The following is a 14,679-nucleotide window of genomic DNA, read 5'->3' as shown; positions in this document are numbered from 1 at the left end:
TGTTTCAGAGCCTGGAACATCTGCTACTGAGGGTGGATGAGGTCAGCCTGCTCCAGAAGCGCAGAATATTGAGTAATCCGCTGACCCTGGGCCTATGCCTGTGTTGCTGTCTTCTGAAAGTGCAGTTTCCAGTTTCACATCAAACCCTTTTGCTAGGCACCACTTGTGACTAGAATTTTATCTAGACATGAGAGAGAATACATTTTGAGTGGTTACTTGGTGATGATACTGCCATCATCTGTGATTCATCTCCCACTGACACGGAAGTGAACGAGCTAAATATGAAACAGGAAAGAGAAAGCGAGCCTTGTATGAGGGGTCCCACTTGACTTTAATCCATTTCGCTTTAACACCTGGCCGTTGCAAGATTTTTAGCCTTGAATATGCAGGATTTTGGGTAGTGATCTGATGAAAAGTTGTATATCATGCCCGCAGGGCAGGAGTAACATGCATTTCTCTTCTGCTGTGCAACAATAGCGGTGCTTAAGAGAACTCAAAGTGGAGCCGAAGTGCCTGTCCTGGGGCAGTGCTCACCAGACTCCACCTGGCTGAAGTAGGGGAACCCATTGAAATGCCCTGATTGTAATGCTGAGCATTCAGACTTCCAGCTGAGGAAGATTCTCTTCCACCCAAATTCCTTACTGAATCCAAACAATTACTGTCATTCAGTCTTTCTGCTTTAATATGTAAATTGCTGACATGAACGTTGTTTTGACATAATATGAGTCTTAGGCTGGTCAGACAAGCTAACACATGCTTGGGCTGATGGTTCTTCTACCTTTTGATAGCTCAGACTTGGAGACAGGTGGGGAGGCAGGGCAGGGGGAGTGCTTGTGTGCTGCTGGGATCAGCATACAGATGTTATCACTTGTACACAAATAAATGAGACCATTACCTGTGCAGGTGGAGCATATATGCATACAGCTTGCTTCCACCAGCAGCTGAATGCAGAACTTTTGGCTGTTGGTAGACGTGTTATTAAAATCAAGAAACACGCATTGTTTCCTCCTCTTCTTACACACCTCTTACACTCCCTCCCTTTTCTCCTGTTGGTATCAGGCCTCTACTCTGCTCCAGTTCTGCTTTTCCCATTTGGCAATGTCTATAGTTACTATGTTTCTATGTGCTTTGCAAGGCCCTGTCAATTCATTTTAGACCCTGCATACGAAACAGATTTTGCAACCCAATGCCATTTTTTGGAATGGTACAAACCATTTCAGTGCAACCTTATTTCCTCCTGTCTCTATTTCCCCATATGTGCCAAGTGCACAGCATGGGGTTTTATACGGGTTTTCTGCTTCTATTCTGTCTGTGGAAGGACAAATTGATACCCAATCTTGCATAAAGAGAGACAGGTGCTGACAGATGATATGTTGCATAAAATCTGCTGATATAAATTTAACCTACAAGTGTTTTAGAAAAAAAAATAATTAAAAATTGACCTGTCAGAATGAATTTCCATCTTATCAGCGCTTTGCATGATGACCTTGAAGTTTAAAACCAAAAACTAACCCTCACCCCCCCAAAACAAAACCAAAGCCCCCTACCTTGGTGAGTGTGTAGACTAACTTGGGCAGGGTAACTTGTTCTCTCTTACAACATTTCTTCTGTGTTGAGGGAAACGGAACTTTCAACACATGATACATCATAGAATGGTTTGAGTTGCAAAGGACCTTAAAGATCATACAGTGTCACCCCCCTTTCTCTCCCCCCCACGGGCAGGGACACCTTCCTCTAGACCAGGTACAAAATTAAAAAACAAATTTAAAAATATAAAAATTAAGAAGGATCAGTAGGAGATAATGGAAGGAAGGAGCTGGAACACTCAGACTTCCATAGGTAGCTTTACACTTGCTGATTATTTCAGCTTACTGGCACCTAACAAAAGCAAGATATGGCACTTAATGAAGTTATCCCCTTGTCAGCTGATTTTTATTAACTGTTTCTAAGTGCTGTTTTACGTCTGCCCAGATACAAGGTATTTGGATCAACTTGCATGTCCTTCACTGGCTATGAGAATGCAAGTAGTTATTGTGAGTTATCGCTGCTTGGACTTACAGTAACTTATTAGATGCTCATAATTCAGTCATGCGGTTGAGCCCTGACCTTGGGTTACCCATGATTACATAAATAATCTGAGATAGAGCCACAAGGAGAGGCCAGGTTTCTTGACTCCTGATGTTGTACCCTTGTCATGAGGTTATTCTGACTCCACTCAATCAAGTCCTTTCTCCTGAATCAGTGTCAAATTAACATGTAGCATCAGGTAATGTTTTTGGCTGTATTACAAACACATCCTGCATATGCCATGCTTCTATCGAAACACCTTTCTTCTGTTGTGGTGAAGGTGGATAAGGAACTACCCCCTTTTTTATGTTGATAGTAATATATCTTTATGATGTGTGGATCTTTAATGGAGAAGACATAGGTGGTTATTTTCACATCTGTGGATTTACCAGTGATTCAATTAGTCTGTGTATTAAAAAGGATGTGGATGGGAAAAACTTCAAATATAACAAGACTGTATGTTTGAAAAAGGGTGGATCATGCCATAAAGAATGGGCAAGCATGGAGAATGGGCAGTTTGTCACAGAGAATCACAGCTGCCCAATAAGCAGTCTCGATGTGCCAGGGAGAGTGCATTTGAAAGAGGGAATACGACTACATTATTGCCTTTATACACTGAAGGAATCATGGATACACATTATTTATGCCTGTATGTACCATTTCCAGTAGGTGGTCGACTGCACTTCACACTGACTTAAGTCCTATAAAATAACAACTGTCACAGCTCATGAGAACCACAGTCCATTCTAACAATATCATAAACCTGTTTACTTGCTGGCCATGAAGCCTAAGGACCACAGAAACACTACATTGCACAGCAGTACTCCCCTATGAAATTATGAAAGCTATCCTTTGGTTGATTTTTGTAAGCCATACAATTTTTTTCCAGGCAAATTATACAAATTAGGTATTACAAATATACAAATTAGATGCAGAAATTATAATAGTGACCTAACACATTCTAGGAACACAGGCTTTTTTCCTCTGAACATGCTTGATGGTTTTACTCTATTTCAAATCTCAAAAAACAGCAAGTAAACATGTACCCAAAATGGTGACTGTGAGATTATTCTGTTGTAAAGGAAAAAAAAAAGTAGCCTCTACAATTTTGTTGCATTAAAGATGTGAAGGAACAGCTGTAACACCGATCTCTTCACAGTTATTTCTTGTATAAGTAAATTAGCAATATCAGTGCATATTGTAACTTCCTGTGAATATAGCAGTGTCCTAGGGAACAAAGCCTGTCATATTTGCTCAAGTGATCTGTACAGCTCTACGAAGCTGAAGTACACATAAACCAATATTAAAAACTTGGAAGAGTAAAGAACATGATTTGTGGTTTGAGGCAGATATAATTGTGGAAAAATTATATGAGTTAGGTATTTTCCCTGTACAGGGTTCTCAAATGCATCTTTTATAACACACTGAAACTAATAACATCAGCAATGCTGTGTCAGATTTATCTTGTATTTATTACAAGGCAAGTAATTCTGATGCTTCACTTATGTTTTTGAGAAACTTTTGAGAAGCTTGAATGATCGAACAATAAAGTGTCAAATGAAATTCAAAGTAGAGGAACATAAGATGATGTTCATAGGGTAAAATGAAAAACAATAGGCCTAGATTTCACCATTAGCATTAACAGGACCATGACATCGTAGAGAATAAGTCCAGGAAAGTACCAGCTCTGTGCTTAGGAGCAATGAGCAAAGCAAACCAGATTTTAGGAAGGAGTGAACAACGAAGAGAACGCAATTTATATGCCACCATATAAATCTATGGTTTACCTATCCCTTGACTACTGTGGTCAGTTCTCATCTCCTTATAGATGCTATGTTAGAACTGGAAGCGATTTGGAAAATGGCAGCAAGGATAATTAGGTGGAAGGGCTTGCATATGAGGGTTGACTGAACAGATTAGCACTCCACCCTTGAGAGAAGTGGCTATGAGTTAGATATGCAGAGGCCTACAGAATCATCAGTGATAATGAGGTAATGAAAAGGAATTGACTGTGCCCTGCCTTTTGGACTACAAGGACCAGTTAGTTCCAGGAAAGTAAAGAAAATAAGCACTTCTCCATGCAAGAGAAAGAAGCCAAATATATGGATTAAAAAATCTCAGAAAAGATACCCCAGATTCAGATCCCCTTTTCTAATTGATCTTCACTTCTACTTGGTTAGTTTTATAAAGCTGGTTATCATTCTGGGACATCTGCGGGTGTCCCCTCTTTTTTGCTTGCTCTTATACAAACTCATACATGCACACACATGCACAGAGTACCTTGTGGTTGCTGTCAGGTCTTCTAGTTACTGTGCAACCCTGTACTTTCCGAGTCTAGACCTCTGTGTTGCAGAGCTATAAGCACAGATACAGCCATGCATAGCTGTCAGATATGGAGAGTGTCCTCCTTGCTATCCAGAATTAGTGGGAATGCTGAAACAGGGCTGGAGAAATCCCAGCTCATGGTGTGATAATTCTGTGTCAGGAAGGATTTCTGACAACAAATTTTTTTCCCCTCAAGTTTCAGTTACTTACCACAAGCTGCAATTGCAAGAAGTTAATCCTCTAGGCATAGGAGAGAAGTCAATGTTTACCAGCCCTGTAGCTAATGATATGCTGGAAGGGCTCAGAATGTTTTTGCTCAGCACAGTGACACGGTAGAGACCTGGAAGTCAGACAGCGAACTTTGCTTTAGATATGCAGCCAGCTCCAAGGGAGAGATTCATTGGAAGTTCATTCAGGGTGCTACTGCTTGCTCTTTACTACCCTTTTAAAAAACTCAACCTCAAACTCTTCATTTGGACTAGGAGAAGAAAAAAGTCAACAATGGCTTCTAGAGGGGTTCCTTAGCAGGGATTAGGAGGCTGGCTGGAAAGAGTGACACCCAACAGTGCCTGCGTGCTGGGGGTAGGTATGTAAAATCTTTGACTCTTCTTATCCTTGAGCCTGGAACTATTTACAGCCATGAGCAAGAGAGATGACTGAGAAACAAAACTAGGCAACGATCCAGTGATTCGTGGCCACTGACAGTTTTGCTGGTTACTCAGAAGAAGACTGGTACAATTGAAGAAAAGCCTTGCAAGGTTGGTGATAGCACTATAAGTAACTGTGGGTGTCTTGAAACTGTTCAATCAGAGTGAAGAAATGGGTGATAGTTGCCTTGACTTTTTTTTGTTTAATAGAGGAAGACTTCCATCAAAAAATTTCTATGATCTAATTTTTCTTTCCTTGGACAAAGGGTACATGAATAATTCCATGTAATGGAGGATTTAAATACAATGAATGACTTATGTGGGAGGTTGGGCAGTTCAGGGCCTTATCTCAAGGGCATTGTAAATTGGCCAGAGTTACTTCTGTGTAAAGTATGGCGGAGAACTCTCATTCTCTCGAGGTCATGGCGGGTTGATGGAGCCAGAAGATTTGTAAGTCAGGGGAGCAAGGTTGGGAACTGATAAATCAGCTGAATATCATACTCAGTCTCTGTCTCATCAACAGGAGTGTATACCTTTATGAACACTGTAATCGTCTGGAAATGCAGGTAGGTGATTACAAGTATCTCTTGCTGCAAGGTTTTAGGAGAATGCATCTGTTAAAGAAGATGAAAAATGGAGGTGAGGATGGCAGTAAATGTAATGATTAAGAGCCTGACATCAAGTCCCTGCTGAATACAAACTTTAGGAAGAAGTTTGCCTTCTACCTGCACTTGCCGGTACCTCTCAGATTAATTAATAGTTAAACCACCTCTTTGGCACCATACTTTTGTCCTTGAATGGCAAGGATAGTAATTTTGTCTCCTTTCTGATTGTCTTAGTGAAAAAAGAGGCATACTTTTTAGTCAGTACAGTTCATGTGGGGTCCACATAAATAGCAGCAGGGGCAGGAGCCCCAAACTAAGGGCAAGTTTGCTCCAGTAGCACTATAATTGGGCTACCAGAACCTCTCCAGAGCAGAGGACTCTGCTCTCAGGTGCCGTCATCTGGCTGTTCAGAGGTATGCTGATGTCCTTCAGCATCTTGTGTCTTCTATAAAGAGCCTGCAAAACCAGCCAACTCCAGCCTGAACGCTTTCCTTGGCAGTGGAGCCTGAGGGTGGAAGGTGTTGTATGTGGGTGTACAGCTGGCTGGGAATAGGTACAGAAAAGTCCCAGAGACTTGGAGAAATCTTTTTCAAAAGGTCATGTCTCTTTGAAGAACTGTATTATCTATTTTAGAGAAATCTGTGTGAAATAAAAAGGAAGATTGTTTAATTCTTAGTTTTATTATAAACTGATGCTTTTCCTAAGAGAGGTAGATTTCCTTTTATAAAAATTCATAGCTTTCCTTAGCACTTCGACAATGAAAGGAGAATTATCCTCAGTACCTCCAGATTTGCACCCTGGCCCAATGAGAGATTAAAACTAGATTCTCAGCATATTTGCATACATAACTCTGTGTCCTCCTAGTAGCTTGCCAATCCTGTTCAGTTTAGAAGGTCCATTTAAAAGAATAGAGTTGTTTGCTAAGGCTGTAACCTAGGAACTGATCCAAAACAAGGAAGTGGTCCAAACGCTCCTGAACTTTCTGGCAAGACCAATTTCAAAACTTTCTGGAATCAAGGGTATGACCTGGCAGCTGGTGGGAATAGCAACTGATTGTTCAGCAGCAAACTCTTCAAACATCTCAGGCACAGCTTTACTGCCAACTCTTTTTATCAATTTCAGAGCTATCATACTTTCAAAAGACAATGGACCATGCATGGATCTAGAATGCTGAAAGGTAACACTGAAAAAATGGATTTCTTCTCAATCCCATGCAGCAGATGCACACTTCAAGATTCACCTTCACGTACATGCAGAACATACAGTGCATCTGCCCAGGCATCAGCAGCATCCTCAGACTGTAAAGACCCTCAGTCTGAACTGTGCCAGCACTGCCTTGAGCATAGTCCAAGGAGATAGGTTAGAAAGGGAGTTGCACTGTTTTTCTGCTCCTGGAGATCAGCCAGACCTTGGCATACTTGAAAGCAATTAGGGAAAACAAAACAAAACAAAAAGCAGGTCAATGTAACATTGCTGAGAGCCTGGCACAGGCCATTTATTGTCTGAATTAACCTTTCACACCATTTTTTGATAAAGTTGCTGTTGCTGTACTGAGACAGCATGATTTTTAATTTTCTCTGTGAGGAAAATCTGTGACCAAATGTTTGCTGAGGCTAGGCCTGTTATAAATTAGTCGAGTTCCAAATAGGATTTTTAGAATTTATTAAATAAATAAAGGCAAGCAAACAGCGCTGGGTGCGCCGGGAGTCTCTGCCTACCAAGATGCACACCCCATAGTTCCCGCTCCTGGCTTATATATCTTTCGGGGATAGGCGTGTCTCAAACTTTCCCGCTTCAGACTTTTCCCGCCTCGGCTAGCAGCGGCCTTCCAGGGGTAGGCGTGTCCTGAACTTCTCCTGCTTCGGCTAGCAACAAAACCGGCCCAACCGTTTTCAGGCTGGTATGCTGCAATGCCTGCCAAACGACCTTGCAAAAAAACCTTGCAAACATAGAAACTACATACATTACAGATGTCCATCACGAGTCTTATCGCCATCTTAGCCCTCACACATTCCACTTTATATGGTTAGGTTCCACAACATTCAACAACAGAACACATTCCTAACCCCCTAAAAGCATTTAAGCAACCAAACAAGGAACAAAACACTTCTTTCAGCAATTGTGTGATTAACCAAGGAATTATTCCCTTATCCCTTTTTCCCTCTTACTGTGATGTCGACAGGGACATCTATCATATTCTTTTACACATAATAATCACTAAGATTTCCTATTTGTTGACACAAATCACTCCTATGTTCCTCACAGGCCAAAAACAAAGAGAAGGGAAAACAAGAATATGTTCCTAGAGGGCAAGGTAAGAGCCAAGCTAGGGCATCCTGTCTCTGAAAGACTTAAAGCACAAGCTGCTACAGTGAGGAATAAACGTGGCATGCCTTTGGGTACTGACAACTGACTGTGCCTGCATTTTATTCTTTTCTGTCCGTGGCAGCTAAAATCAACATGGCATAAGAAAGGCAATGAACCAGGAGCTTAACTAATTACTGAGTCTCTGCTGGCAAACTCCACGCTCTCCATAGTGGTGCTCTGCTGCTGCCACGTCTGAAAAAGGTGAACTGCCAGAAGTGCTCATCTCTTACCTTAGCAAAAAGGTTATTGATGTAGCTGTATTAAACTGGAGGAGAAATGGGAGAGGAGGGTGGGTGACGCTCTGCTTTCTTGTGTCCAAACACACTTATATTGGCAGAAGAATGCCAGCTTTCAAAACAAAGTTGAAAACTGAAGGAGAATAAGAATTAAAACACAGCATTTGCCGGTGAGATTTTTATGATAAAAACCACCACATTTTGTTGCAGATTGAATGGGCATTTTTAGGTCTCATATAGGGTCTTTCAACGTAATTATCCAGTTACTAATTGTGCAATTTAAAATCTGGACATAATGTGTTTCATGCTTTGCAAAAAGTCTGAAAGACTGAAATTCCAGGAAAGCAGCATTTTTAATGTTTCACCACTGGATGGTGATAGAACTCTAAAACTTGCGAGTAATTACTAAAGGGACTGTAATGAAATCCCATGCTATAAAGAGATTGAATAGATTAGTAGACACTGCAGCAGCAGTGGAACAGCAGCTAGATTTATGGCAGAAAATGCATTGAAGGAACATGCTTTAGATTTGTGCTTGACCTATTTTTATGCTGAGAAAAGATCTGATTTAAAAAAATTAATTCCACTTCTCTCTCCGCACAAAGCTCAGATGACACAGACCAGCAAGAAACAAGCGAAGATACAGAGAAGCTTTCTGCAATCCTCTTTGTGTTCCCCCAAGTCACAGTGGATTTTTCCTGACAGGAGGATCCTTCAGCTTGGGTCTGGCCTTGAGGGTTTGATGATGCTGGTTGTAGCTGAGGTTGCTCCAGCAATGGTAGCAGTGGATGTCTTGTTTGCAGTGAGGATGCTTCCATCACTCGAGGGCAGCAGGGAGGAAGTCACTGGGTGGGAAGCAGCAGCAGAAGCAATTCCTATCAGTCTGCATGTTGGTAGGAAGATCTTCAGAAACTACTGGAATTCAGGGGTGAGAGTACAGATGGGGGAAGGCCTGCCCTACCAGGGTTCATTTCCCTCCTCACGTATGTTAAGGCATTTTTACACATTTTCTTCCCTCTTTGTGTGTGTGTGTGTGTGTTTGTGCAGGCATGAGAGGGAAGGAGGGAAGGCCTGCAGTTGTTTATGGCCAGCCTCTTCTATAATCACACTGTGCTTCTCTCTTGCCAACAGTAACTTCTGATTTTGTTGGATGACTTAAAGACAAATCAAATGAATTCAAAGATAATTATATTCTTCTAAATTCTGTGGAAATAGCCAGCCAGATTGGAGACTCTTAAAGTGCCCTGACTAAAGGAAAGACTGAAGCATGAGCTCAATATATTAAAGAACCCACTCTGGAGAGAGCTCTTATAAGTACCCTTCCCTGGGAGAGGCTTTAATCAGGGTTTGCAGCCAACCACCAGATAAAAAAAGCGTAGGCGACCAGACTTCATCAGTTCAATAAGCACTAGAACTTTTTCTTAAAAGCAGTTAACAGGAAAGTTGACCTACTCCACCACCGTCTTTCCTCTGCTTCCAGGTCACAGAGTCTGTACAGAGTTTAAAAGCTAAGAATTTTCACAAATAAAAGCAGTGACAAAGAAAATATCATCCACTGAGGCTGATCTTTTCATGTATCTGCTTGTTATATTCAGGAGATGTATTTTCAGACAGCTCTGACATTGCACAGTGGTTAGCAGAGTGAAGCTGTTTGGGGAAAGGAGGCTGAACATAAGAGTGTGTGACAGCTGCTGATGTATGCCTGTCACTTGTGTCCCCAAAATACGTTATCGGTTGGACCAATTATATACTGATTTACATGAAAATATCTTAATTTTTTTTCCAAACCAGGGTTTCAAATGTAATTCCTTTGCTCGCAGCCATGTTTGATGTTGATCTTCAGGAATAGATCCTTAAAGGTATTTAGGTGTTGTACTCCTGGGTGAAATTATCTGCCTAACTTCACCATACAGGATCCTCACGGAGACATCTGCTGCTGAGATAAGAAAGCTGGTCATTTTGACGAGCAGAGTCCTAAACTACTATAGAGAAAGGCACAGTGCTTAGGCATGAGGGAGTGCTGATCTTCTGTAGGTAGGATTTGTTTGCAATGATAGAGAGATGTTTGCAAGCATGTGCAGTGTTATTTACTTATTCAACTGCTCAGCTATTGGATACGTACCCAACTCAGCTCTTATTCGTCTGGCATGCTGTTGTTTGCAGAAAGAGGTGAATACAGAAAGTCTCAAAAACTAGCTTTCCCTCACTACATTGTGGGAGCACTCTGACTTACTTAGATTAAAGGGAACCAGACTCAGTTTTCCTGCCCACCATACCTGTTGCTGGTTTTGAGGAAAGCCCTGATGTGGGAGCTGGTCTGGGAGGGGATATGCTATTATATGGCCTATCAGTGTGGAATGATGGCCTGTGGCTTTGGTCAGGGGTAATAGACTTTGCTTTGGAGAAGAAGCCCTCTAAGGAAAGAAATATGTCAAAAGCCAAACTCTGCTTTAGGTGCTTGATATTGAAACAAGAAGATTTACTGGATGGAATTAAGAGGCTAGATTTAGACATGAGAAATGGAAGGAGAGGCAGGCCAGGAACATTTGGAGTATGCGCTTATAGTGGTGATGAGCATAGGAGTGCTGTAAATACACTACAAAAATTATGTGGATGATTAGTAGAGATAATACCAAAGCCAGGGCTCTGAGCAGTGAAAAGCAGCACAGGCTCAGCCCTTGGTCATGGCGAGATATGACCTGCAAAATAGCATAGGAGCTTGTGGGTTATCCATGCCAATTAACATGGATTTGAATGTTCAACATGTCTTATTTCCCTAATCCCTCTTTACTGCTCTCATATTGCCTCTGTGATTGTTTTATGGGTGTGTTTGACTTGACCAGTCTATCTGTGTCCTTTTGCATTCTGGTTTGGGCAGCAACTTCCAGCTCCACAGGCACCACATAGGGTGCCACAGAGTGGTCAAACATGCTGGTTTTGCTATGTGGGCTTCCAGGTGACAAAGGCCTGGCATCTCTCTAAGTGTGCGCTCCCCCATCGCTCCCCAGATGCCAAGGTGGAGCTGAATGTTCCTTCAGTTCTCTGCTGCTGGATGTTCCTTCACGCCAGGCAAGCATCAGAAACCTTCACTCTGACACCTGGCTTTGAAACTGCTTAGTCAGAGGCAAGTTATACTCTGGGCTAATCGATCCGTGTATGGGAGAGCATGTACTTATATACAGGTATGGTTTCTTTGCTGATCTATCCCTTTGCTGTAGCACTGGTACAAGTACTACAGATAGCCTTATGGAAGTTTCCTTCCTCATAAGGAAGATCAGAGGCCATGTCTATAAAACAGTGGTAACTTGCCATTCACTGCTCTTTCTCCTGATGTAGAAATGCTAGCAAATGCTTGAGGAGAAGGAGGAATTTGTCACTAGCATCATAATCTCCTAACTCATAATGTGGTATTTCAAATCAATCATATCTGATTCCTCCTTAGTTTCTGCTTCCTCCAGCCTGGCCCAGATCCATTGATTGTGAAAGGCTTCCCAGTCTCACCAAATGACCACTCCACATGATTAATCACTCAGGCCACAGTCATAAAGAGATCTGCCAAATCCATGGTTGTCCCATACCTTCCAAACAGTCTCAGCCAGGCAGCATGCCAGACTGAATAAAAGGCTTACTATGGAAACCAGGAAAATCTCTAATTTTAGTGCTAGGAAAAAAACCAAACCAAACAAAAACAAAAAAAAAAAAAAAAAAAAAAAAAAAAACCCCACCAACAAAAAACCAAACAAGAAAAACCCCACCAATAAATTTTCACACAGAAAACAAATCACAGGTTTTCGTAGAGCCTAAGATGCATTCACATGTACAAATAGATAGAATATCATGAGTTTGCAGACAATACTGTAGCATATGGACATCTGCCAAACCACTCGTACCAATTACCATTTCTGTTCATGTCGTCTCTTGGACCTAGCTACTTAAGACCATTTTTTGTCTCGGTAGTGGAAAGGGAGAGAGGGAGACCAGTAACATCTAAGAATTTACTGTTTAAAGCATTCCCGAAAAGTAGGATAGGTCCTACTGATGACATCCAGGGATTTTATCTTGCTTAAAGGCCCTCCTGCTTTGCCTTGCACTGGATCTTCAGGTGATTTATTAAGCAATGTTGTTGCTTCAACTGTTTTCTGCATGATGAATGATGAAAATATAGGTCTTGCTGTGCTTAGTGGCCTGTGTAAGATGGTAACAGCAGGATAAGGTCCTCCAGAACCTCCATGGCACAGCAATAGTGAATCCAGGTGCCCAAAGAGTAAGGTACTTACGGAAATATCCCTGAGAATCCAGTTTTACTACACAAAGGAGTAATATATCTCTGTTTCAATTTGAATCAGGAATACAGATCTGATGCACTTGTCAAACTTGCTCTCCTGACTGGGTTTTAGAGTCATCCCGAAGCTAAAATAATAAATTTTGGATTGACCATGAACCTCCAAAGTGAGTGATTGTCCCTTGAATTGGCCCTAAATTAACTACCAAAGTTTATTTCCTAAGCCTACTTCTTCTCTGACTTGGAAGCTTTGCAAGAAAACATCATTCAGTTTTATTGGAGTTTTACATGAAAAGTTCATCTTAAAAAAAGCTGATATCAAATTACTAACACAGCTACATTCTGGAAATGTTTTTGTAAGGAAGTGAGTGGCAGTGTTGAAGGTTTATAACCCAAAGAGCAGATGGGATTTTCTTCTTTTTACCCTAGGGAGGTCACTTGCCTCCCTTAAAATAAAGGATTTAAAATTAAAGTGGAGATAAATCTTGAACTGTACCTGGAGAACAGCATATATAAAAAGATCCATAAAGATTATTATAAAGTGTTTCAGTCTGGTTCACAGCAAATTCCCATGTTTTTTCATGAACCTATTAAATGTTTCATTTGTTAAATATGCCTCTACTCATATTTAAAATACTAAGATCACATAGGGAGGTTCCTCTTCTTTGCTAAAACTACTCAAAATACAAATGTAGGCACATTGTCTTGTGCAGTGTAAGATTTCTACTGGTACCCTGTTTGCTTGCTTTATGTTGTTATGTTTCACTGGTTGTCATTGCCTCCTGCTATTGTGTGGGCAACGCAAGGAAAACTTGCAAGCAGCCTGTGTGCAGGTCCAATGCATGGGAACAGACCCTCCAGAAAGTAGGTGCACAGCATCTGGCCCTTTGATAATACTTACCTACTAAAAAGCTTTCCTGTTCAGTGAAGCTAGGTGTTTTGTGGTATACTTAAGGGAAGAAGTAAGAGGAGAAGCGTCTGCTCAGCACACATATGCACAGCTCTGGGACTGCCAGAAGAGAGATCAGACCGAGCATGACCTTGGCTTCCTTAAAGACCCAATTTGTGTAGGCTTTCTGCTAACAAGAGGTAATGACAGCTGCTCCCAGGATAAATGGCAAAAAGCACTTTAGGAATGCAACAGCCATTGAAAGCTATTTTCTGATTAGTGCCGTTAAATAACCCAGAGAGATTTGTAGCAGTATTATCGTTTCCACTTGTCATTCAAAATTATGGTGGTATTATTGCAAAGGAGGAAAAGTTTCTGCTGCACTAGCAACTCATATTCCTGGTGCAGGAAGAGGAATTAAATGACCAAGCTCACCAGTCATTCTGCCTCTGCCCAGGCACATTGGTATTCAGAGTCCCAGCATGATAAGATGATCTTTTCAGGGATGGTGACACCCTCTTCTTTCCTGACAGAGCCCACCCAGAGGCCCACTGAGTGGGCTCTGTCAGGACACTCACCACGAGGCCCACTCAGAAATGAGTCATTGCTTAGAAACTATTTTTAATTAATCCTCAACTGCTATACACAAAGTAAAGAACTCTATTCCACTGATGTTACAATTAGCCAAAGCCAGGTAACCAGTGGGGAGCTGCATACAGAAAATACAAATACAGAGAAAACTTCTTGATGTGCCATACTGACAACAGAATTAGAACAGAATAGTGCCATAGAGAATGCTGCTTCTTACCTCACCCTGCTCTCTTTATATTGTGTTTTCCATACATTATCTTTCGAAATGAATTCCTAAATAACAGCAGCACAGTCTTTGATTCAATGATTTTTTTTTTTTTACAGAGCAGGAGTTAAGATTCCAAAGTGCACATGTTAGTGCTGATTTTGGAAAACAGAAGTACCTCATTGAGGATTGCAGTTTAAGTGGTACTAATAAATTCCATGATCTCTCTGTTTCCAATGTAAAAGGCAAATAAATAGCATTTGCAAAATGCTAGTTTTCCTATTGGCAGTATCAGGATCCCATTGCATAATATATACTGTAAAAGAATAGTGTATCTTTATACATGTGAGTGTTTGAACTGCATATATGTATATACACATTCTGTCATGCATTTATAGCAGCTTTCTCTCCAGGGTTATTATTCTTTAATGGGTCACAGACACACAGAATGTGATAATTAGGCAT

Source organism: Strigops habroptila, chromosome 3 (assembly GCF_004027225.2).
Source record: "Strigops habroptila isolate Jane chromosome 3, bStrHab1.2.pri, whole genome shotgun sequence".
NCBI lineage: Eukaryota > Metazoa > Chordata > Aves > Psittaciformes > Psittacidae > Strigops > Strigops habroptila.
The sequence above is the reverse complement of the archived record's forward strand: the minus strand, read 5'-3'. Positions refer to the sequence as shown.